We start from the raw sequence: 23,727 nt of genomic DNA, 5'->3' as shown, positions 1-23,727 counted from the left end.
TTTTTGTTTTATGATACAATATAGTTATTGTCATCAGTATGACATAAGTATACCAAGCTTGCTGTCCATACCACATTGGGAAGTGGGTTAAAATTGAGTTACAACATTTGAGGATACAACGACAACAACAACAACAGACAGAGTGAGTTAAATTAAAGCGTGTAATAATAAAAGCGTGTGAAAAATACGCCACCGGAGCGATTATAATTGGAGGGCCGTCAGTGGCGTCGCCCGAACGTGATCTCACCAAGCGGCAATGATAGTGCGCACAGTCGGAGAGGAGTGAGAAGCGGAGGAAATCCTCTTGTGAGCCGATCAGGAGAAGGAGGAGGAGCGGGGGTAATGTCTGCATATAAATGACAATGGATTTGGTTTGTGTCTTATTTGTACTGCCCAGAGGACAACCAGCGACGGGCGTGCGAGGAGGTTGCGGGGGGGGGGGGGGGGGTGCACGGGGAGAGGGGCAGTGCCTCGCCCAAACTGCACACGTTCATTAAGTTATTGTCAGCAGTTTACAATTAAGATAAAAAAAAATCTAATTATATGCACCCGCGATTCTTAATGCGAAGGACAACGCGAATCCCCCCCCCCATTACCCCCTAAAATATAGAAGTCAAACTCCGCCTATGGCGACGGGGTGGAGGGCATTCAGGAAACTCGCCCCTCCCCAACCCCAACGTCATTGTTTCACCTGCCAAACCAGGAGGTGGGGATCGAACCGGCGCGTTCTGCGTCGCAAGTTCGACGGTGCCTGTCGGCCACGTGACACCGTCCCCCGGCGAAGGGATGTGGACTCGTGGTCCCATGCACGGTGCTAGTAAGGTGACGCAATTTTAGGTTCTACATTTTTTTTGTTTGTATTTCAAATTCCTCGAATTGTTCGTCTTCTTTAAATTGTATATTTGTGTTGAGTTTTTTTTTGGTTTTTACCACCGGTAGCCACTGCTGGTCCACCGATCGGCCAAAGTCACCGCTCCCCATTATCACCAAAACAGCGATGGAGGAGTAGAATTTGAGAACACGTGACAATGCAAATGCAAGACCCTGCTAAAAAAAAATTGTCTTGAGATTTGACGTAGTTTCCCTGGGTAAATAATTAACATTGTTATTTTCCCTATTGCTACACGCTGCATTGAATTGTACAGCATAGCAATGAGGTTTTTTTTTTACTTTGCAGTAATTCTCTGGTCCAGATATCAAATGCACGAATGGTGTCTTGGGGGTTTGATGCGGGAAATGGGGCCTACCAAATGATAGACATTGAGCGTAAACAGCGCAAAGGGTGACACACAAATCCATAATAGAGGTTTTTTGGGGGGGGGGTTAGATCGGGGTAGAATGTAAATGTGGTGTCGTTAAACCCGCCACCACCCGACACAGCCAATGAGTAAGGTTTGTAACGTAACCAGAACGTGCCAATTTGTTACCAGTACAGCACACCGGTTGCGTGCTGGAGACTTAAGCCACGGCAGTAATCTGCCTGCGGAGAACGTCACGGAATGCGAAGACGCGTACCATAGCCATAGTCAAATTTGCGAAAAATATTTTCCGGTAAAAATAAAGAGCCATGCAGAAAATAATTTTCGTTTATGTTTTTTTTGTAATCATCACCAAGCCAATTACGGTTTGAAATGAGCAAAAAAAATGCTTGACGTTTTATTGCACTGGGGATACGCAAGTCGCCTTCTACAAAAACCCCTGCCGAGTCCACCACCCCCCCCCCCCTTCTCCCCCCCTCCCTCCACAATATTTTTGTAATATATATACACAAAATAAATAAATAAACGCAATCAATTTTGCTCAGCTGCCGGTGAAAAATATCAGCCAGATCAAAAGGTTAAACAAAAAAAAAGAGAAACGTTCGGAATAGGCCAAGCCAGATGTCAATAGGGTTATTGATTGCGGTGTTCACCATTGACTGGACGAGCCCAAGGGGGGGGGGGGGGGGGTCTGTGATCTTGAGAATTTTGGCCAACAAGAGAGGCCGCCTGCCAGATCGCCCGGCCGGCCCGGTCAGTCGAAACCTAGAGGCATTTTTCAACAGTGAGATCTTGCGAAAAAAAAAATCGCTCGCAAAGGGCAGCGGCTTACTCTCCTTTCATATTGCATTGGATTTTTTGTTTTTTTATGGTTGTCGCTGTTGTCGCTATTTTAACAATGTTCTCTTTTATCTGTGACAAAACGGTAGAAACCTGTCGCCCGCGAGCGGACGTTGTGACTTTAAAAATAATAATATATATATTTTTTGTCGCATCGCACATCATTTTGCTTTCATACAAATTATTTTTCAATTGTGCCGTCTAAGTCTGCCCACCACCCCCCTCCCTCCATCCCATCCATCCCTCCCGCACGGTCAACCGTCGTCAGTTGGAGGTCGCTCAATCTCCTCTGCCCCCCCCCCGTCCCCCATGGATGTAACAACTCCCCTCCACTCTGCCACCCGTGCTGCCAACCCCCCCCCCCCCCCACCATTCATATCCAGGCTCAAGGCTTTTCCTTTCTTTTCGCATCCTTGTGGCTCACTGCATCCTACTCTCTATACCATCAACGTGCCCATCTGTGTCCGTACGACATGTTGAGACGAGGCGGGGTGCCGCGGTGGCTAGGAGATGTTAACGACCTCGCCTGGTACGCAGCACGCCGTGGGTTCGATCCCAACCCTGACGCCTGCTGTTCATGTTGGAGTACGCGTGTCTCTCTCTCTCTCTCTCTCCCTGTGGTCGCGTGGAATTTTTTTTCTCCGGGTCCTCCAGGTTTTTCCCCCCCCAACATTAAAAACCGGCGTGCGTTTAGGGTATTTGGCCCCTGTGAGTTTCCACGTGATGATGATAAGCCACTTCCTTGAGCTATCATTCGCGACAGACTGGTCGCTTCTGAAAAAAAAAAACAGGAGCTACGTAGCTCAGCGGACCTTATCTGGTAAAATAAAAAAGAATTAATAAGTTTAATATTTTATTCGATTTCATATATAAAACACACATTTTATTTCGAAAATCATTTTGCATTGCTACCGGTATCATTAGACTAGGGCATCTAGCATCATCCATACTGATGTTCAATCTGCCCTGTGAAGAACACCCACTGATGTTCAATCTGCCCTGTGAAGAACACCCACAGTCCAAACCAAAGGCTATGGCAAGCGCTGAAAAAAAGCGCCTCGGCTCTAATCCCAACTCGGGCGCTTCTCTGCATGGGAATTGGTGCGTCCTCCATCTGCTCTGCGTGGGTTTCACTCCCGACCGGACTTAAGAAGAAGAAGAAGAAGAAAAAAATACACGAACAAGAAATGATGATGCACAGCCCCATTTTTTTTGTCCATCTGCTGCTGAATGGGTGACGACCTACGCACCGCTGTTCCCGCGTCGACGAGCGAAAGTTGTCTCGCACAGCGCTGGCCAAGTGCCGGTTGGCACGCTGGCAGCAGCGGTCGGGGAGCGTCACTCACCGCTGACGTTGGCGACGGCCCGGGAATCAAACTCGGGTCGTCGGGTTCATCGCGCGGTGGGTCCCAGCTGGCTGCACCGCCGCTCCCAAGCGCTGCGCCTGGAATAAAAAGATTGAAGAACAAGAACAAAAACAGCCCCCATCAGGCACGAGGAAATACAAAAAAAAACAGTCACACACCGGACTTCGAGCTACCAAATATCTGTGAGGCTCAACCTGGACACGTGGTGAGCCTGCCCCGCCTGCTATTACACAACCACACCTCCAATCTCACTAGCCCCGTCGCACAGCGAGCCGATTGGCTGTTTTTTTTGTTACTTGGCCCTGCCTACTCCTCTACAATCCCCGCCCACTAACCCAAGTAGCCCCGCCCACTACACTGACCAGGTATCCCGGCCCACTACCTAAGTAGTCCCGCCGGTAACACAGGTATCCCCGCCCACTACCCAGGTATTCCCGCCCACTACCTGCATAGCCCCGCCCACTACCCAGGTATCCCCGCCCACTACCTAGTTAGCCCCGCCCATTGCCCAGGTATCCCCGCCCACTACCCAGGTATCCCCGCCCACTACCCAGGTATAGCTTCGGCCCTCTCTGCCCGTGTGATGAGACGATCGTGAAGCCAGAACCATTTGTTTTTTTTAATTGTAAGGGCCACACACCCCGCCAGCTCCACCTTATGCCAGATGTGGCTGGCGGGCTGTGTGTTGTAACGTCTACACCGGGCCTGCGCGGCCTGCCAGCGGAGCGCCCAACGTGGGCAGCGGTGATGAGGGTAGAGCACCAGCCCTGCAAGTCCTTGCTCACGCCACCGCTAGGCAGAGGGAGGCTTCCGCAACTGGAGGAAGCTCCAGAAGGAAGGAAGCTCCAGAGAGCCCCAGTCCAGCCCGTGTAAATTTACGATTGCACGCTGGCTGTACGTCGTCAAAACGAGGTGAGACCACACGAGACCGGACCATGCGGTGTGCCCATTCTACACTGATGGGTGGACAGGGTCGGAGGGCGTCACGGAGCGCCCGGAGAAACACCCACGTGACCACGGCGAGAGAGAAAGAGAGAGAGAGAGACACGCAAACTCCAAATATACAGCAGCAGCAGGCGTCAGGGTCAGGATTGAACCCACGACCCTTTTGTATTCCACGCGAGGAAGTTATCATCTCCTAGCCATTGTGATGATGATGATGAGACACGCAAATTTCAAATATACAGCAGCAGCAGGCGTCAGGGTCGGGACCGAACCCATGACCTGCGTACCAGGCGAGGTAGTTAACATATCCTAGCCACCGTGATGATGATGAGAGAGAGACGCAAACTCCAAATATACAGCAGGCGTCAGGGTCAGGATCGAACCCACGACCTCCTGCGTACCAGGCGAGGTAGTTAACATCTCGCCACCGTGGAGCAATGCGGGCCCAGTGTTTGAATGGGGCCATGGAAATGTCTCCCAGCCGCTCGGTCACCTCTGACTTCCCATAATAACGACTGCTATTATGTTAAAAGGTCAAGTTCTTCACAGCACCCGGCCTCTTATGATCTATTACCTTGCCAAAATGAGTTATACATACAGCAACAGTAATATATGTTTACGCACACCGTATGGATATATGTAAGTGTACCGAGTATTTCACATCATAAGATAAAGAGTCCCCTTATAACATTGAACAGACCGATGGAGCAAGTGCTGTTTTCGAGCACCTCTGAAGGCCGGAATGGCAAACGAGGGGGGTGACTTCCTCAACAGCCAGCAACCACGCCCGGCCGCCTTTGTCTCCCCGGTTACGATGTTTACACACCGGCACCGGTGTGAACATCGCCACTGGGGGAGACAAAGGTGGTCGGGGCATGCTACCCGCCACCCACCCACCTGCTCGCGGACCCTGCCGGCCTTTACAGAGAGGTTCTGCTCGCTCACGGCACCTTGCATCCGATGTCAGTTAAGGCTATGACACGTGGGGGCACCTTTGTCTTTGCGAGTGCGAGAGAGCGCAGTGCCAGTGTGCCGCTGGGTGCCAGCCGTGCCAGCCGTGCCAGCCGTGCCACGGCAGGTACGCTGGAGTGTGTCGCTGGCACATCGGTGTCGGGGTGGGGGGGGGGTGTGGTGCGTCGGGGCAGTCACGGCTCGGCGTCGAGTAAAAACACTTGTCCACCCCACCACGTGGTTGGTTACGTACGCACGTGCGAAAGGTGTTGAACGTACACACTGAAGATAGACTCAACACTGCACATAGACTCAACACTACCCATAGACTCAACACTGCCCATAGACTCAACACTGCACATAGACTCAACACTGCACCATAGACTCAACACTGCACATAGACTCAACACTGCACCATAGACTCAACACTACCCATAGACTCAACACTGCCCATAGACTCAACACTGCACCATAGACTCAACACTGCACCATAGACTCAACACTGCACCATAGACTCAACGCTGCACCATAGACTCAACACTGCACCTCCAATTAGCGCGGTTGGCTACGCACATCGCGAAAGAATGTCACCATGCTTAGAGTGCAGCGACGAGGCGCGATCCTTCTCGCGTTTCACCGCCGCCGCTGTCACGTCCGTGGACGGTGATTCGTGTCCCCATCCAACGGGCTTTGACTCCGAGGTATATCCAAAGCGCCCTCGTTTCCCGCAGCAATCTCGGACACGCAGGCTATGCAAGGGCGCACTTCGCTGCTTCAACACGGGGGGCTATGCAAGATTCGCGACTGTGCCCCCCCCCTCCTTTCTCCCGACTCGCTTTTACTGAAATAGTTTCGGATGTTTTTTTTGTATCCCCGTAATACAATAATACAATTTCCTCGTAATTTACAAAAAACAAAATATTATTTCCATCCACGAGAGGATTTTTTGTTGGGTTAGAATCGCATAAATATAAATGTGTCGTTAAACCCGCCACCACCCGACACAGCCAATTCGTAAGGTTTGTGACGTGAACAAAACCTGCCAATTCATGAGGTGTTTCAGCAGACCGGTGTGTTGGAGAGTAAACCCACAACATTTACAATTCGAATACGGTGTGTGAGTAGACTATTGGCCACGGGAGGTAATGACAGTGGAGTCAGCCCGCAGCACGAATGGACTTTTGGCTACGGGAATGATCGAGAATAGGAGCGTGGCCAGGTAACGGAAGAGGCCAGTGGAGTCTGCCGGTAGAACGAGTGGTCAAGAGCCAGCGAGAAGGTTCGAGAATGGGGGTGTGGCCTCGGACCGTACGTAAGAGAGATGCACGGGAGACTCGGGGCTGTTTCAGTGGGGGTCTCCGCCTGTTTGTGTGTGAGCACGTGGCTCCTTCAATAAAGAAAAAAAAGATCCGAAGACAAATGCGTCGAAGTCGTCTTTACACAATTGCTAATTTTCTGTGTCGGGTGGTGGCGGGTTTAACGACACATTTATATTTACGCGATCAAACCTAACAAACAAAAAAAACCTCGATTATGGATAATATTTGATTTGAAGCTTTCGTGACTGCAGGAATTACTCTTTGGTTCTTTCGGTAAAGTCAAGTAGAAAATAAAATAAATTAAATAATAATAGAATACGACGTTTCGATTGCAACACAAGCAACCGTCATCCTGATGACTATTGGTCGCAAAAGCCTACTACGTGTTACACTTTTCTTCACATATTTTACTTGTTTGTCTGTTGATTCCTTGTGACCAACTTGGCCCTCATGCATCGCATAACGCTACCGCATACCCCTCCCCCCAACCCCTCCCCCCCTTGTGCGCCACTGAGGCCATATATTAATAAAAATATACCCATTATTACCGGCCACGATCTATCCGCTGTTGGATGACGACACTCCCCCAAGGCGGATTGTCTTGCAAATAACAAGAAACTGGCCATCCGAAAAAAAGTAACAAAACAAACATCTTAATTTTTCTCATCGAGCTCTCACGGTGTTTAAAAAAAGGTGTCGTGAATACGGTGGCTTGAACTTGCCCATGTTAAATTTTGATTTAAAGCTTTCGTGACTGCAGTAATTCATATTCTTAGCTCTTTCGGTAAAGTCACGTTGAAGGGAAACAATAAAATAATAAAATATATATATAAAAATAACAATTTCGAGCACAATACAAACGGTCCACCGTTTGTGTTATGGTCGAAACGTCGTGAGAATTTTTATTGTTTTATATATATTATATTGTTTTATTCTTTCCCTTCAACGTGACTTGCCCGTGTTCTCCAAATCCCCCGGTTCCTCTTCCCGCTGAGAGTGCGATTCCAAGCTTCTATTTGACCACATTTCTTGTCAATGTCCCCGTATCCTCTGAAGCGCGTGACAGTGTCGACAATAGACACCGATTAACCACAGTATTAGTATTATCTATGTGCATTAGCTCTGGGTGCGTTTCATTATTAATATGACATTTTCCAAAAGCACTCCAGTCAGCCTCTCATTTGCTATTAAGACTGCAATCGGTCAATAGTTCAACTGCCCCGGGTTGATGTGGTGCCAGCAGATTCCATGTGCGCTTCAAATTGTTTAGACCAATATTCGCCCGAGTTATGCTCAGCAACCAAACAGCTATTTGAAACAATCTGCAGCTGGCACCTCATCGACCTATGGTTGCCCGCCAGTCTGGGAATTTGGCACCTGTGTTCGGGTGGCGGGAATCGGCCTATACCGAGAACTGGAACCAGTGTTGCTGTGCTGAACCACATTACCGTGTACCAAACCCTTTGCGCTATTGCCGAAGCTTGGAGAGAACTGAATGGAGTTTAAAAGGACTCACAAACAATCACCGCCTTGTTGTGAAAGACCCAACGCAAAAAAAGATCCCCGGGTTTGATCTTCCGCGAAGCTCATGGTCCACTCTAAATCGCATCGACTGCGCAAACCATGGCAGCAGATGCGGATACCTGAACACACAAATGGAAAGTTAAAACCCTCCGGTCGTAGTATGCGACGGTGGTCATCCAGAACAGACACGACGCAATGCCCCATCCACAAATATGAAGGAGACATCACAGCGATACACTACTTCGCTGGCTCCTGACGCGGTTGTCTGGCTTGACCACCTGAATGTGAAATTGTAGCCGTTGCTCTGCGTCTACATCAGCGACCGCACGGAAGAAGGAGACACAGATCTGACTGTAAAATCAGGTATTCTCTCCGTTATTCACGACCTTACAATCCACGATTTTGGCTATCCGCGAATCGCATCTGGAACTCTACACGGCTGCATCGAGGTAGTGGGACGGAAAGTGACGAAAGATAAATCGATGAGCGTTTAAAGTGATGAGAGAGAACGTCTGGAAGATTTAGAAGCATCTGCTGACGTTGCGCGTACGACATCCGTAGGCATCTGGACCTCTACACAACTGCATCGAGAGAGAGAAAGAGAGAAAGAAAGTGATGAGAGATTAAGTGATGAATGATTGAGTGAAAAGAGATCAAGGGATGAGAGATTAAGTGATGTAAAATTAAGTGATGAGGGAGATCTTCTTGAGGTTTTAGAAGCATCCGCAGACTGCGCATACGACATCTGTAGGCCAATATCATTACTCGCAAAATGTGCCATTCACGAGCATCTCCGGAACGTATCCCTCGCGAAAAACGAGGAAAAACGGTACCCCATTGACACCCCCAACACACGGGAGTTGCAGAGGAGGGGGGTATAGTGGACAGAATACGGTAATTCATGAAAAAAAGGATAGTAATTACTGATTTAAAGTGAAATAAGTGAAACCTTGCGATGGGAAATTATTTTTTTAAATCCCCGAATGTTCAAAACGTGCCCCTTTCTCGTGAATGGGCTTTGGCAAAACAACTCAAACAACATATTTGTAGATACTTTATTGCCTCAGTCTATTCACTTTGTTCTGCATTCAATCACTCACTGGATACACAACTTAATCACGAGCGTCATTGGCCAGAACATTAGCGCTAACGAGACGCCTAGCCTCACTCATATACCTGTCTCTCCACATGCAAAATAAAAGTAACTTATTACTATATCTTGTTACTGGCAAATGAGGTCTCATAATGTAAATGCTCACCCCGAGCCCTCAATACTCTGATAGTGCGCTGTTTTTGAGTTGTACGCCTTTTGGCGTCTTCTGGTCCAACACCAGTGGACCAATCAAATTCAAGGACAGTGCATATTATTATCAGAGTTGTCTCTTTTGTTTGCATTTTGACTGCTTGTGTTATGGTTATTGCAAACATGATGCCTTGAATAAAGGTGTCAGTTTTTGTACCAGTTAAAAGGGTAAAACCTATTACTATAACTTTTCTTTCTTGATGTTGAGCTTTCGTGACTGCAGGAATCCATACTCTTTGGTTCTTTCGGTAAAGTCGCGTAGTTAGAAATAAATTGATATAACAAATCACGACGTTTCAATTGCAACACACGCAATCTTCATCAGGTGTGACAACCACAGCAAGAAAACAACCCCATTGGCCGCACGGCATTCTGGGAGCGCGTCATTTCAGCATCGTCGATTCAGCCCAAGGAAAAACTCCACACCAGTTTCGACACTCGGTGTCTCATCAGAAAGAGTCAGGCTCGCTTGATTCAATGCTGGCGAATTGCCGGCATGTAAGAGGCCATGAGCCCTCTCTTTAAAATATGCGTGTATATGCAGGACAATGTCAACGTGTCACTGGAGATACACATCACAGTGCAACTTAAACTATTATTTTCTCCGCCCGCGCGTTCTCTGCTCCCTCTCGCGAGAAGAATACAAAACCTAAAAAGTTAAAACAAATAAAAAAACCACCCGCAGAAGTTTATGCAACTTTGCAGAATGTCAAACCTTCGCAGATATAACACGAATGAGGCGTACATCCTGAAAATTCTCAGCAGCACTTGATTTGCCATCGCCTGGAGGACCAGACTGCATGACAGATGTATGTTGCTGTTGTTGTTGTTGCCGTGCAGAGGGAGTCAGGAAATCATTACAGTAATTTGGACCGGAAAACGAAGCTTCGGGGTGGAGTGGTGGGGCAGTGGTTAGCGCACCGCGCTCCGAACCCTGAGCGACCCGAGTTTGAGTCCCAACCACGGCCAACATCAGTGGCGAGCGACGTGCGAATCGGGTCCCTGGCACCACACTGGCCAACGCGGTGAAGTATGGTCAAAACAACGCTCATTACCGGCACAGCATGGGGAGGCATTTCAACCAGCAGTGGATTTCTAAAGGGCTGTAAATGACCATCATCATCATTATTATGAATGCAATTTGTAGTCGCAGGGGGAGAAGTGGCGGCGCGGTGGTTAGAGCTACCGAGGGTAACGTTCAACTGCAAACCTGGGACTCGATACCCGGCCACGGCTTACATCAGCGGCGAGTGATGGACCCTGGGCACTCCCTCTGTTCACCAACACACACTGACGAGCGAGGTGAAGTACGGTCAAACAACCCCACAACTACCGACACAGCACGGTGAGGATCTCTCGTCCAGCAGTAGATTGCCATAGAGCTGTAGGTGACCGTATAATTACTATTTCATATTCTTAGCTCTTTCGGTAAAGTCACGTTGAAGGGAAACAATAAAATAATAAAATATATAAAACAATATATTTTATTGTTTCCCTTCAACGTGACTTTACCGAAAGAGCTAAGAATATGAATTACTGCAGTCACGAAAGCTTTAAATCGTATAATTACCGTTAATGGACTTATACACGTTATAGAGAACTTGTTTTGATCTTACTTGGAAGTTCTAGGTTTAATATCCACGTCTTTGGGGCTGGTCCATTGCTCTGATAATGAGTTGTTAGTGCGGCGGGGTAAGGCAGCGTGCTCGACACACTTGATGATATTGGTCGCGAAAGCCTACGTGTTAAACACTTGATGGTGATGATTTCGTACAGCGGATGAACTCAACTATTTTTTTTATTTTATTTTATCAGGTAAGGCCAACTGAGCTACGTAGTTCTTTTTCAGAAGCGACCTGGCCACAAATCACGTGGAAATTTACAGCAGCAGCCAAATAACTCTAAACGCGTGACGTCGACTATATTTGATGGAAAACCCGGAGAGGACCAGTAGAAAAATCCACGCGACCACGGGGAGAGAGAGAAAGAGAGACACGCAAACTCCAAATATTCAGCAGCAGGCGTCAGGGTCGGAATCGAACCCACGACCTCCTGCGTACCAGGCGAGGTAGTTAACATCTCCTAGCCACCGTGATGATGATGATGATGATGAAAGAGAGACACGCAAACTCCAAATATACAGCAGCAGGCGTCAGGGTCGAAATCGAACCCACGACCTCCTGCGTACCAGGCGATGTAGTTAACATCTCCTAGCCACCGTGATAATGATGAGAGAGAGAGAGACACGCAAACTCCAAATATACAGCAGCAGCAGGCGTCAGGGTTGGGATCGAACCCACGACCTCCTGCGTACCAGGCGAGGTAGTTAACATCTCATAGCAACCGTGGCGCCTACCAATATTTATCCTTCTGGGCCACGCAGCCGCCTCAACATATTACCCATTCATGAATTAGACTACAAAAACATTTTAAAAAATTCCCCCATGAATACACAACGCACTTAGCATGCCCTCCACATTCAAAGGAATTAAAATAATGAAAAATGTCTGGAAAAAAAATCTGCGAAGAAATGTAGTCTGAATTGAATTCCTGGACTGAAATAATAATAGTCAAGTTTCCATTAAACTAATTATTATTGTTCACAGCTCTTTGTCAATCCACTGCAGGATCGAGGCTTGGCCATGATGTGCACGCACGAGGGTTGTTTCGACCATACTTCACCACGCTGGTCAGCGATGGAGCGGGGTCGGCTCAGAACCGATTCGGATATCACTCGCCACTGATAGTGTTCGCCGTGACCTGGAATCCAATTCAGAGGCTCGGACCACGGCTCACCCATGACTGCACCACCGCCCTCCATGAAATATATTGTCTGAAAAAGATTAATATTCAAAATAATGCACAGCCCCTCATCAATCCACTGCTGTATTAAGGCCTCCCCGACGCGGTGCCCGTCAGCGGAAGATTCGTTCGACCAAACTTCACGGCCCCGGTTAGCGAGCTTCGGGTCGACCGCTCGCCACCGACGGTCAAAGCGAACCCCGGCCTAGGAATCGAACCTCGACCCGCTGAGCTCATAAGCGCAGCGGCACAACGAGATACAAATCTTATTTTTGTATCGACAGAGAATGTCGATTGCTTCCACCACCACCACCACCACCCCACCACCCAACCCCCTTTGTGTTTGGAGCGTTCATCGCTCGCGAAATAAGTGCCCGATTTGGGGAAACAGAAAGAAAAAAAAAAGGAATTGCTAGGCCGTTCGACACCGTAAACAGCGGGAAATGGCCTCTGGGCAACACGTGGGGCCCGTCATATGAACAGCCCATTAAACCTGCAGCTGGACGGATGGATGGCGATGTCACTAAATCATTGCCGGTGACTGATTTAGTGTGCGGGGCCACCCAAGTCAAGCCACCCGGGCGTCGCGCGCGCACAGACAGAAGAAGCGATACAAATTTTGGGTGGTGGCGGGGGAGGGTGGTGGCGAGGGGGCGAAGGAGAAGGAGGCGGTGGGGGGTGGGGGTTAGCTACGTAAATGTAGCGCCGTATTTCACCGCACTTCCAACGAGCCGACGGAAAATTCCGCGTGCCCAAATTCTCAGCGGCCTTCTCTCTGGCGCTTTTTTTTTGGGGGGGGGGGCGAGGGGGGGGCACCGATTTAGCCGCGTTACCACCGTCGGGCGCAGATGAGTTTAACGAGAGAAGAGAGAGAGAGACGTGTACTCATTCCAATCACAGGGCCTCGAAAGAGTCCTCAATTGTTATTTGTCGTCACTACCTCCCCGAGTCGGGAGTGGGTAATTTGCGCGGCTGCTGCCTTCCTTGGATGTGGTAGCCGTTTCTCAGGCTCCTCCTACGGAATCGAACCCTGATTCCCCCGTTACACGTGGTCACCATAGTAGACACGGAGCCTGCCAACAGAGAGAGAGAGAGCGAGAGAGAGAGAGGAGAGGGAAACTGAAGTTTCTATAAACAAACACAAAATCACGGCACCGAAAGTTCACGATTGTTTACTTCACACCCGGCTGTGGCATCGAACAAGAGGCAGCCCTTCCGCCAATCCAGTTCCGGATACTTCTCTGTGCCGTAGAAAGAAGGGGAGATTGTTCCAATGCCTCTATCGAAACAAGTATACCTTTCTCATGGTGAGTTTCACCCAACCAAATTCGCATGGTGCAATTGACGCCGCACGCGACCCAGTCGCCCAAAACGCGATCGTCGTAAATTCCCCGAGGCTAAGCAGCCTTGGAGCCTGGTCGAGTCGTTGGATGAGTGACCACCGGGCCCAGCCAGGTGCGTGCGAGGCGTGGGGCTTGCGAGGTGCCACGAGGAATGTGGCAGCGCCAAGCGTCGTGTCCGGTTTTCTTTCGGACACTCCGAACACTTGAAGGCAATATTGGCAAAGATCTCTCCATTGTAGGACTTTCCCGACAAAGAGCTGAGAGGAGCGGAAGGAGGTTAAAGTGGGGGGGGGGGGGTGGGGGGGGGAACTCGTTCACGTACAGGGGCAGTGTTGAGTCGACTGTGCAGAGGTGATTCTATGGTGCAGTGTTGAATCTGTAGGCAGTGTTAGTCTATGGGCAGTGTTAGTCTATGGATAGTGTTGAGTCTATGGGCAGTGTTAGTCTATGGATAGTATTGAGTCTATGGGCAGTGTTGAATCTATGGTGCAGTGTTGAGTCTGTAGGCAGTGTTAGTCTATGGGTAGTGTTGAGTCTATGGTGCAGTGTTGAGTCTATGGTGCAGTGTTGAGTCCATGGTGCTTTGTTGAGTCTATAGTGCAGTGTTGAGTCTATAGGCTGTGTTGAGTCTATGGTGCAGTGTTAAGTCTATGGTGCAGTGTTGAGCCTATGGTGCAGTGTTGAGTCTATGGTGCAGCGTTGAGTCTATGGTGCAGTGCTCCTCCGTATCCCACACGGGATTGGGCACAGGTAGAAGGGGGTGGGGGAACAGTCAGGCGCCGCTCTCTGATATTGGCGTGGGAAGCCAATAGGCGGATGGGGCAACGAGGGCGAGCAGAGAGCGTGGATCTCCCCGCGTGAAGAGCAACAACGCCTTAAGGGCCGCCGCTGTTCGCTCGCACGCAGACGCGGATCGGCCCCGCGTCTGCGTGCCATGCAAAAAAAAATAAAACCAAGACGAAATGCAAAAAAAAAGCGCTCTCCGAGGTGACCTTGACCTAAATTACACCGTTCTAATTACAAAACACGATTTTTTTCTTTCTTGAAGTCACAAAGGATATATATATATTTGTTACGCGTGCAGACAGCCGTTTTGATGCCCGAGGTGGAGTCCACGAAGACGAAACACAGAGGTCCTCCGCTGAGCCTTAAAATAGCGTGAGCGCCGAGTGTTTGTTAGCGAGCAGCACCGAATGGAAGGCCGGACACGGCACACGAGGGCGTGGGTGGCCGGCGCCCCGGCAGGACCGCTTTTGTCTTCCCAGTTGTCTTTGTTTGCACACCGCGTGAGTCGACCCAGGGGGAGGCCCGGCACCCGGTTCAGACGATCGTTTACTGGGTGTTGGTGGCCGTGAGCGGGAATCGATCTCGGGGTCGCCGGGTCTCGTGGCGCAGCGTAGCGCTAACCGCTGCACCACCGCTCCTCATATATATACACACACGCGCGCACGCGCCCGCGCGCGTTTCGTCTCACTCAGGCGTTAAACGTTGCCCACGTTAATGTGGCGACGGATTCTGTTCGTCGGCCAAGCGTCCGTGATCGTGTGCTCGGACCACCGCCACCACCGCCACCACCGCCACCACCACCTCCGCCACCACCACCGCCGCCACCACCACCGCCACCACCGCCACCTCCGCCACCACTACCACCACCACCAACGCCATCTCCATCACCACCACCGCCACCATCGCCACCACCACCGCCAACTCTGCCACCAGGGCGATTTTGGCCACAGCCTCGCGGCAATCCCAGCAATTGCGGACGTTGTGCAGGACATGCTCCGGACCCCTCCCCGTGGAACCGAGACGTGAACATCGCCTCTCTCCGCTCGAGGTTTGGTAAAGGACGCGGAGCCGATGCGCACCAAGTGAGGAGTGCCGCGCGGAGGAATGTAAATCTTGGAGGCAAAAGCGCCCGGCCATCTGCACGCTCGCCCGCCCGCCCGCCCGCCAGCGGTTGTTTGATAGCTGCGGGCGGCGCGGTAATTCCGTGATGGATCTTCCTGGGGGAGGCATTTACCCGGTCGGCTCTGTAGATGGCCATTACGCGGATAATTGAAGCAGTTAAATCAGTTCAAACGGGGCAGGCCGCGGACCAGATTTAACCTTTTACGGCAGGAAATTGAATGCGTCGCACTCGTCCCCACTAAAACTACGCCCGGATTTTTTTTTTAATTCATTCCCCCCTCCCCACACCACCGTCACCTCCCCACCGCCCCCCCCCCCCCACCACCGTCACCTCCCCACCGCCCCCCCCCCCCCCATGTTCTCATGATCGTGCGATCGTCATCGAATCTTCGCTCGAGTCAGCGTCCGTTGGGATCTCTCACGGAGGCTGTTTGCCGCCCTCCGGTGGCGTGAAGAGCGCGTCCCCACACGCAGAAGCGGATACGGCAGAGCTACATCCGAGTTCCTCCACACGCAGAAGCGGATACGGCAGAGCTACATCCGAGTTCCTCCACCCGGCAAACCGGCAACTTTGCCCCAGCCGCCCCTCCCACGCGAGAGTAATTATGTTAATCGCGCGACAGGAGCGCCAATATTGATAACTCTCGGAGATGGAAATTAGCGCTCAAACTTATAATTTTTCATTCTGACAGCCAGAATTATACCAAAGTACGTGCAGAATCAAATTTGAAGCGATGATATTTTTTTCCGCAGGCATGGCGGGTGGGGGGGGGGGCAGCCAGGCTTGCGACCATTAACTCACGACACTTGAGAATGGAGTGTTAATCACAGGTGGCTGGAACGTGGCTTTGTTACAATGGAACCTATGGCAACGCAAGCTCAGTGCTTTGCCCTCCGAGCCACTGAGGCCTCCTCCTACGCCGTTTAAAAAAAAAATGGGGGCCTCGAATCTACCCCCCCCCCCACCATCTCTCATCAACATCTTGGAAGCCAAGCAGGATTTGGTTAGTAATTGGATGGGTGATAGCCTTGCCAGGTGCTGTAGGGCGTGGTGGGTGTGGTCAGCCAGGAATTGGCAGTGCTGAATTAATCTGGTTTCCTTCCACAAATCAAATGGCTCATTTATGGAATTGGCCAAACGTCGGCAAATGTAGCAATGTAGCATGTAAATAAATGTCTCGAGACTCAATTTGGGCTTTCTGGGTAAATAATTGCCGTTCATAATTAATGTTATCTTTATGCCCCTTGTCGAGCCGTTACCGGATGAAGGAGTCCGTTAACGCACCTGTGCTGGTTACGGGGGGTCGCTTGACCATACTTCACCACGCTGCTCACTGCGGGTTGATGAAGTGGTCGGTGGGGGAGGGGAGGTAGGGGGAAGTGTCTGGGAACCGTTCAGATATCGCTCGCCAGCGATGGAAGCCGTGCCCGTGAAGGTACTGGACATCTGCGAAAAAGAGCTTTGTAGCTCATCAGATTCCTCCAGCATGAATACGAATTCCAATTCGAAGATAAAACTCGGGCTTGATCGTAGCCAGATTCAGAGTATCACCATCCATTCTAGTAATTATTATTTTAATATCACTTCTATCGTCATCGCCATCGCACATCATCATCGTGATAATTACGTTCATTATTTAGTTCCCATTTTGCTAATTTCACATTTCACTTCGGCTCCGCGGGCGCGTAGCGGCGGTGGCTTCTTTGGGCCCCTCGGCAAGTGGAACGCATTTTGCTCTCGGGCCCGCAGCAATTACAGCAGCGCCCGGTGAAAGAAGCGTGTAGCGTGGGTAGAGGGTGGAGGGTGGGGGAGGGTGGGGGGGCGAGTGGGGCGGTGGGGAGGGCGCGCGAAGCAAATTAGAACACCGAGGCCACGTTTGACGAGGATATCTTGGCGCAAAAAAAAAAAAACATTAAATGTGTCTCTCCCGTGTCGGGGGCTGGCTGAGTCGAAGAGTAAATCTGTCTCCGGCGCGAGCGATTCATTACGGGCAGAAGCGGCGTTGGCGAGCGGCATTCCGCTCGCCAACGCCGCGCGAAGTCGCAGTCATCCATCAGAGCGCCGCGTGAGCGAGCGAGGAACGGAGGATCGTCGTGTCCAGCGGCTGCCAGAGACGCGACAGGTTCTTTTTTTTTCTTTCCCACCATCAAAGTTTCCGGCGTAATTGATAAAGGTTACAAGATTTGGGGGCGGCGGTTTTTTTTTTGTTCAGATTTTTTTTTAAAAAAAAAAATATATAATTTGCATTTTACGTTTTGCACGGTCATTAATTCAAAATAAAAGTGGAACAAAAAAACTGAAGAGTGAGGAAGGCGGAATTGTGAGGACGACGGGGGCGGATTAAGAGGAAGGCGTGGATTCGTGGACATCTGCGGGCTAACCAGGAGCACCTGTGGCTCGTGGCAAAAACGAGCCTGGGTTCGATTCCCCAACTCTGGCTCTTTCCTGTTCAGTGTTTGTACGGCCTCGCCCCCCACCCCCTGGCCCTCGTCCTGTTCTGCATGGGTTCACCACGGGTTCTGCGATTACCTCCCACAGGTGAACAAACAGAATGCAGTATTTAAGACCGGAACAGGGGGATTTCTCCACAACTCTGGGTGTCGCCTGATGAGGCTGCTTGTAATTACTGGCGAAACGTCGTACTAGAATTGTAAATGTTGTGGGTTCACTCTCCAGCACACTGGTGTGCTATACGAGCAACGTTTTGTTTACGGAACAAAACCTTACTAATTGGCTGCGTCGGGTGGTGGCGGGTTTCACGACACATTCATATTTACGCGATCTAACCCAAAAACAACTCTATTATGGATGATATTGGTCGCGAAAGCCCTACTAGATGTTGAACTCACCCCCAAATTACTTGCAAATCACTGTAAGCAATTTGGATATACGCATAGCAACATTCTCTCCTGACTGAGAAAGTGTTGCCAGGACCCTCCTGAAAATGAATGCCGAGACTCAGAAGGGGCCATTTATGCGCGATGAAGAATGGTAATTTCTTGACTTAAAGCTTTCGTGACTGCAGGAATTCATACTCTTTGGGACTTTCGGTAAAGTCACGTAGATAGTTCTTTTTTTCTTTGAACCTATCTACGTGACTTTACTGAAAGACCAAAAGAATAAGAATGGTCATTGTCCAAAACATCGTCGATTATAATATGTTTTCTCTTAAGGCCACAAAGCTTTATTGACGAACGCGTTGAGTTCTTTATGCTAAAGTTTGGTTTGCACTGGATCATCTTCACCGTATCTACGAGAGATATTCTTCCCCCCCCGCCACCCCGAGATAGACAGGGAAAGACGGACGAACACATCGGTCTAATGCAACAACAAAAACCTAATTGAACATTTACTTTGACAGTGGAGGATACTATATTTTTTATAATTGGTGTGGGTTAAATTCAGTGGAGCATGATCACGGAAAACTGGACTGGCTCCTGTAATAAAAAAAACCGTGCCAAGATGGGCTTGAGCCCAGATTCCCATCAGCAGCCTCACCTGGGCCAAAGCAGGGCCACACGGCTCACCTTTTATACGCTTTTGGCTGGGCCACCTTTGGAAATGGTGGAGCCAATTGAAGCCTGTCCATTAGGGCAAAGGCTGGTACAGAGGTGAACCGATAGGGGTCTGCGTTGTGAATAAGATGAAGATGCCGTCTTTTGTGAAAAAGCCGGGGGGCGCTTATTAGTTGGTAGAATTCGACTATCCGACCCAAAAAAATACAAATGCACTATTTTTGTGAACGATCCTTCCTCCCGAAGGCGGGACCCCCCCACCCCCTTCCCCCACGTCAAAGCCACGCCCAGAGTGACGCGGCTAAAGATGGTGATGACGTCTCAAAGGTCTGGCCCATCATCTCCCGTCCACGTGGGAAACAGAGGTGATACTTTAATCCGCCACTCCCCCCCCCCCCTCCCCAACTGTCGTCGTGTTAAACCGATTAGCAGAGTAATCGAACCGATAATCCGTAGAGCAGATCAATGACTTAAGAAGTAATTGGGTAGTGCAAACTCTAGTTCACTGTACAATGTTGAAAATTGCATTCACATGCCCGCAGGAATAGTGACACATCAAGGCTACCACGGATGAAAGCTCGACAACAACACTAACTGCTTGTTTTATAGTTGTACGAAAAAAAATCGTTACATAATTTGTAAATGTGAAGAGTAGCACATGGCTTTCTGGTTGTTATTTTTAAAATTATTTAGTTTCTTTCAGCTTTCTGCGTGAAAACCATAATTAGGGGAAAGCATGTGAAGTCACGTTTGTGAATAAACATCATCGCCATGCTAATTGTGTTTCTTTTTCACACATTCCGAATAATAATTAGAATACATTTCGACTTGTAGCATGGCATCGCACTGTGTTGGCCCGCTCCCTGTGAGACACAGAGAGACAGAGAGGACGACTCAGAGAAAGAGAGAGAGAGGATGACTCAAAGTCGGCGCCGTGAGGAGGAACCACAGACGAGTAGCAAGCTCTGCGGTCCTCTGTATATGAAAATGTGTTCAGACAATTGAGGGGCGTTTATAGGCGTGGGAGGAAGCCCAATGGCCCAGAGAATACCCGCGTGTGCGAGGGCGGACGGGCGGGCAACACACTATCCCGTGCAGATGGAACACGTGATATTTGCCCATGCTTTTGGCTCGCCGTCGAACAAAGGCGGTCGCCGCATCGCGCGGCGCTTTCAGACGCTCTTCCTTCCGACATTAGGAAGCCACTGGGAGTTGTGCACTTTTAAATATAGATTGAAAAGTAATTAATTTGTAACTTTTTTTTGCGCGTTTAGTTTGTGGTCCTTCCCCCGCGCTGCTGATTAGTACGGTTGGCTGCATCCAGTGCGAAAGAGATTCTACGTAAATTTCGATTTAAAGCTTTCGTGACTGCAAGGATTAATCTTCTTTGGTTCTTTCGGTAAGGTCACGTAGAATGAGAATAAAATAATAAAATAACACAATAAAATTCTCACGACGTTTCGGCCACAACGCAAGCGGCCGTCTTCAGGTGAAAGGTACAGACCTGTTGGGGTGACCTGAAGACGGCCGCTTGCGTTGTGGCCGAAACGTCGTGAGAATTTTATTGTGTCATTTTATTATTTTATTCTCATTCTACGTGACCTTACCGAAAGAACCAAAGAAGGTTCTACATACATACAGACACACACTCTGCTGCACCACCTTCTACTGGTGAGCCAGGGCACATGGCACCCCTTCGACAGCCACGGGAAAGGAATTCTGCAACGTGTGTGCTTTGATCCGCTGGCCCCCAGCCTCCACATGGCTGGATTAGAGACGTGCGTAGCTATCACCGCCTGGGATGGAACTACCTGGGGTGCTCTCTCATTGATCCGCTTGGTGGCAGTCACCGATCTGCTTGGTGGCAGTCACCGATCTGCTTGGTGGCAGTCACCGATCTGCTTGGTGGCAGTCGCTGATCTATTCGGTGGCAGAGTCACAGCGCTCCAGCCTGGCCCGGGAGCTCGTACACACGACTGCTAGATGATGCACAATTAAATAAACGCAATGCCCATCACAACCAGAGCTCTGAAACGGATCCCAATCCCCTGGGCTCCCTGTTCTGATGAAGATTCTCCTACCAAATATCCGCAGAGGCATCTTGCAAACTGCTAAGGTGTTTTTCTCTCTCTCTCTCTGTATTCAATCCGAATGATTATGTTCAAGTAACAAGCAGCTGGGTCTACTTGAATTAATTGAAAACGCAAGCGAACCAGCTGGGTCCGGTTCAAATAAAGCGAAAATGCTAATTGGAACAATGTGTTTTGTCTGTGCGTGTGTGTGTGTGCAGTTATTAGTAACTGGTGTATGTGTTGAGACCATCATTATCATTTCAAAAACATGACAATAACAACGAGATCAAACCGAGAGTTATTGTCGTATCTCATTTTCATCGACACAAAAAAATACTGGAACCCATGATCTCTCTTTGGACGATGTTTTAATGCTCCAATTCGTTAACAAATACCACGGTCGCCCCAAGGCCTCGCTGTAACACCGACCGGAGGGTGCGAGTCATGAAAACACTTGTAAACATGACCCACTATGTTTAAATTGAGTATAAACTTGTCTTACTTATTTGGTGTCTTAGCCTATAGACGACCGGCCACATTGATCAAAGGTGGGGGGGGGGGGGCGGTCAGCCGCGCCCCTCCCAGGCAGGGCTGCTAGGCAAGCGCCGAGGTCTCATCACGGGCCTAGCGGTGCCACTGTTATATAAACTATTCAACTATTTTTTTAAATGTTATTTTACCAGTTAAGGCCCTCTGAGCTACATAGCTCTCTTTCAGAAACGACCTGGGATATCACAAATTATAGCTCAACGAAGTGGCCTATCATCATCATCATCATCATGTGGAAATTCATAGCGGCCAAAATACTCTTGAACGTGTGATTTTGATTTCCAAAAATGTGGCAGGAAAAACCGGAGGACCCGGAGGAAAATGTTAAGCGACCACGGAGGGGGAGAGAGACACGCACCCTCCTATGTTGGAAGTGCAATTTGAATAAAAGTGGGGTGAGAGAAAGCCGGGAGTAGAAATTCCGCAGGATCCCGCAGTCCCTCTCAAGCTCTTAGAAACATGCGCACATAAATAACTTTGTGTTGGCAGGTGGTGAAGATGTTACTGTATGCTTGTAGTTGTGTTCTCATTTCCATATTTTAACCCAACCACTGCACAAGCCACCAATTCGCGCTGCAGAGCGTAAAACCAACGAAGGTAGGGGACATCTTTAGCCATACGCCATCTATTTATACGGCGAGTAAAAATGAGCTCAAAGCCCCCCCCCGCCCTCCGCTCATTCCTTCGTGTAATTCGCCACTTTTGGCCGCATTCAAGAAATTGGAAACCACCAAAAGCAACACCGCCTTCGGGTGACATCTATATTGCCTGCGCTCACTAACTAGAGGCATGCCTCTGGGAGTGACTTGCCTGGGCACGCCTAGTTTTGGCATGCCCGGGCACGCCTAGTGGGGCATGCCTCTGGGAGTGGGGCATGCCCGGGCACGCCCAGAGACATGCCCAGGCACGCCCAGTTGGGGCATTCTTGGGCACGCCCAGTGGGGCGATGCCCCATTCAAGTAATTGGAAACCACCAAAAGCATTACTGCCTTCAGGTGACATCTATATATGGCCTGCGCTCACTTTGAGAAGGTTTGCCGACATTGTACCAGATTCGTGGAGTCCGTGGGCTAGAGCAGATGCAGGTAAGCATCCCTTCAGTGGTGCCATCATCAGCGACCCCATAATCGTCCAACCCTGGATTTGACCTACTGAGGAAGATCTTGGTCCTCCTTGAATCGGATCCAGGCACTCCGTGGGAGAAGTGGACACATTCTCCGTGTGAATGGAAAATTAACGAGAGTCCATTTTGTGACTGTGGTGGTGCGGTCGTGAACGACCGCCCCATCGGATCATTCATCGGCGGCCTAAAACAAATTCACACGACTACTCCTGAAGCAGTCGAATGTATATCAAATCCCGACACAGATTTGTAACCTGTTGCAATCCCCCCAATAAATGCCACACGAAAGCAGAAGTGGTGCCAATTCTTTTTTGCGGTGAACGCTGAGCAAATTAAAATATCCGATATATATATTTTTTACAAAATGGGCAGCAGATATGGCGTGGTCTTTTCTCTTCATTGTGCGCTCTGCGGGGGTTTTCATTTTGGCGTTACGCGGTGCAACGCGTCTTCGAGGGGGTTGGAGAAACTTGACCAAGTTATACACACGGAAGAAAAATCTTATAATTCTTCATCGGATTTGAACCTTGCACGGAGTCAAATGTTCTGGCCCAGGTTTATTCTAGTCCCAGCTGTTGCCCCCCAAAAACATGCGTCCAAATGGGGGTCACAGAGCGCTTGAGCCAGTAACACTGAAATCCTGAGTTCGAATCCAGGTTTCGGCCATCTGTGATTCAACCGGGTTCTCAATGACTGCACCAACAACAACAACAAAAACTCCGTCATATTTTGTTTTGGAACTTTGAGAATCAGCTTAATTGTCGTTCGATGAACATTACTTTAATGTGTGATGTTACTTGAAGCATTATCAAAGATAGCTCTGTGATATTCGCTTCTGCGGGCCACTCTCTTACATGAAGGGTTGCGCTCCGCTTTGCGAGAGATCCGAATCAATACCTTCGTCTC

The 23,727-nt window shown here is 49.6% G+C and overlaps 1 protein-coding gene and 1 non-coding gene across 6 annotated transcripts in view; both read right to left on the bottom strand.

Moving 5' to 3' along the window:
* Positions 1 to 23,727, bottom strand: part of LOC116954934 (gamma-aminobutyric acid type B receptor subunit 1) — a 343,393-nt gene that overhangs the window by 160,729 nt on the left and 158,937 nt on the right. For all 5 annotated transcript variants that reach the window (XM_032975771.2, XM_032975769.2, XM_032975772.2 and 2 more), the window contains one exon: positions 3,446 to 3,543. The gene's annotated coding sequence lies outside the window, so the exon portion shown is untranslated. The remainder of the gene's footprint in view (positions 1 to 3,445; positions 3,544 to 23,727) is intronic.
* LOC142905712 (18S ribosomal RNA) lies at positions 13,241 to 13,509 on the bottom strand. Its single transcript, XR_012929729.1, has one exon. It is a non-coding gene; the product is annotated as an 18S ribosomal RNA (ribosomal RNA).

Source organism: Petromyzon marinus, chromosome 57 (genome assembly GCF_048934315.1).
Source record: "Petromyzon marinus isolate PM22_M1 ecotype Great Lakes invasive population chromosome 57, UKy_Petmar_22M1.pri1.0, whole genome shotgun sequence".
Classification (NCBI taxonomy): Eukaryota; Metazoa; Chordata; class Hyperoartia; order Petromyzontiformes; family Petromyzontidae; genus Petromyzon; species Petromyzon marinus.
The sequence above is the reverse complement of the archived record's forward strand: the minus strand, read 5'-3'. Positions and strand labels throughout refer to the sequence as shown.